The following is a 3054-nucleotide window of genomic DNA, read 5'->3' as shown; positions in this document are numbered from 1 at the left end:
GTAAAATCTCGTTTGAGGCTAATAAGGGCTGGTTTGGTATTGCTGTGCTTTGAAAAAAAGATGCTGTGAGAATAAGCGGCTGTACTGTGAAAATAAGCGGCTGTGAAATAAATCAGCAGAGTGTTTGGTAAATTTTTTTGTAAAAGTGCTTTTGAAAAAAAAAAACAAACAGTCTGATAGTGGATTTTTTCATTAAAGGAGCACTGTAGCTCCGTGTGCTATGAAAAAAAACCAGTTTTCCAAAGCTGCAAATAGCAGCTTCAGCTTATTCTCACAACAGCTTCCAAAATAAGCCATTTTTTTTCAGTTTACCAAACACCTAAAACCCTCACAACTTTTTTTCATGGATGCTTTTTTTTAAGCACCTCACTCCCAAGCCACCCCTAAACAAATGAATTTGGCCAAAAATATTCATACGTCGAGCGTTGTGTCTTGTACACCTTGCCATTGTCTTTGAAACGATAGATTATGGGCACAAATAAAAATTTGAAGTCTAAATTTGTAGTGTTTGGGCCTTACGCATTTTTAATTGTTCTTCGATTCTCTCAACCTTCTATTCTACATCACATCTTACTCGTTCCTTTTGAGTAAATTGGAAATTAAATTACATATCAACCCAGGACTCCTATAAGAATATGATCTGAACGAACTAATACATTGTAATCCGGAAGTGTACGCAAGGATTTAGGATTATGCAGTTACTATTGCAAACTTAATTACTTCATTAATTAAATACTAATTTGATTCTCAAATCCAAACGGTTGACAAACTGATATTGGTGGTTTTGTTCTTACGCAACAAGTGGACGATTGGTCAGTTGATACATTGTACCTAATAATTAAGTCAGGTTTTTTAAGTTGGTGAAGCAAATAAGATGGGGTCAGAGAGTTTGAATAAGTTTGCTGGACAAAATTTTATTTTATCTACTTTTTCTCTAGAAGGATGTTCTAAGTCGCACACTAACTAATCATAGTAATTAGGTATTGAATTTAGAAAACTTTATCGAAAAGTTCTCGGTATTGTTTACTTTAATAAAAAATCATATTATTATACTTAAAAATCAATCATAGTACTATTCATTTTACCATTTATTTTATCCTTATCGTTAAAACTCAAAGTTTTCAAGCATTTTCATTAATTTTTCTTTGAATTTATAGTTTATAAGAGTTAAAGTTCACCTTACATATAGTTGGAGAATAACTTCACCTGACTATAGTGTTAGTGTGAGAATTGAGATAAGACGCACGCTACTAGCCATAAGAATAAGATATTAGATTCATCATTTGTAGAAGTTGAATATGAGACTCATCACTTACAAGTTGCAGAACAATATCAATACACCATAGTGCTAGTGTTTGATTCTTATTAAGAATAAATCTCATATTGATTGGAGAGACTTTGCATGGATTTATAAGTAAGCCGGCCTACTCTCTATACCAATAGGTTTTATGGTGGAATCTCAACTTTTTTCATAGTATTAGAGCAAGTTGTCATGTGAATTCTAAAAGCTACACGTACTCTACGTACTAGGCTTGAAAATTCACCACATATAAAAAGATGTGTAAAAAATAGGTCTCTCATTAATAATGAGAGTAAGAACCTTGTACGAGCGTAATGATTCGTGACAAACTGTCACAATCATAAATAAATAATGGTCTATAATTTAGGGACTAGGAAGAATAGGTGATGCCAAAAGTCACGTGGATCTCGTTCTTTAATAAAAGCTATATGAAAATATATTGGGACTATAGTTTTACCTCCACGTAAAACTCTACGCTGGCACATAACATGATTTGGTATTACAAGTCACCCACAATCCTGAACGAAAACATTTATTTTTGTGACAATTATGATTTGAAAACTGAATTTCCCCGTTGGTTTTTGAAAAACGAAAGCAATTTCAAAGAGATGAACTCTAGATGCTATCGGAGTAAAGGATCGTCAACAAGAACGTCATAGTGCGTTATAAATTCTTATCCAAGACTTTCATTTGATAATATCATGTGAATCACTAGAAACATATAGAGTGTATGCTAGCCCGATAACAAAAGTTTCGCAAGGAAACCAAAGTAGGCTAATATGAGACATGATTTTCTTTCTAAGGAGATTGTATTCGCAAATTTGATTCTATCCGTAATCTATTTTTATCCCTACGAGTTCTAATCTCAATGAGAATGCTAGTTCTTACTGTTCATATGTTGTGATATGAATATACCACACCAATTGTTATGTATGGATGATAAGATTCCATTGAAATAGAGCTAATTCAAATAGCCTTATTGGAGGGTCGCATTAATTCGTGTGCATTCATTAGGAATTGAACCTATAAATTCGTCAATTATGATGACTCTCTAAAAAATAAGACTTTTCAAAAGCAAATCAATTTTATCTTATAATTTAACGTCAATTCCTAACCAACATTATAAAATAGTATATTAAAAACATAAGGTGACGGAGAGTTCGAGAAACTCTCCTTAACATTTCTCAATTTCAAAATCAATGCAATCTTTGAAATCTGTGTAAAACCAATTTCAATTTTAATTTTCGTTTGCCAACCAAAAATTCATCATACCTTCGATTTTTTTTTTATCAACATGCTACATGCTATTTATCACTTGCCCATTCATTATGACCTCGAATTCACAATTTGACCACCAAGTGAATTTCACTTGCACATGAAACGAAAAATTGAAATAGTTATCAAATGTAAGATATAAACACAAATTTTATTCAGAATTATTTGAGTTGATAAAGATCTTTTTCTTTAATAGATCAAGACTTAGGTTCGAGTCCTGTTGCCGACAATCCCTCTTACGTGAAATCTATATAATTTAAAAAAAAAAAAAGGACTGAAGCCCCCTCTGTGAATCCTTAAAAAATCTAGTGATACGCTCTAGTCTTGGAATGGAATAACCTCCCTTCCCCTAATTTTGTTTTCTAATGAAAAGAAAAAAAATACAATCGCGAATCTTTTTCATAAGGACAATTCAATACTTGGCTGAGAATTCTATTTTAAATTTTGAATAACGCCACTTAGTACTACGGTCTAGTGGT

Source organism: Malus sylvestris, chromosome 13 (genome assembly GCF_916048215.2).
Source record: "Malus sylvestris chromosome 13, drMalSylv7.2, whole genome shotgun sequence".
In the NCBI taxonomy this organism is placed as follows: Eukaryota; Viridiplantae; Streptophyta; class Magnoliopsida; order Rosales; family Rosaceae; genus Malus; species Malus sylvestris.
The sequence above is the reverse complement of the archived record's forward strand: the minus strand, read 5'-3'. Positions refer to the sequence as shown.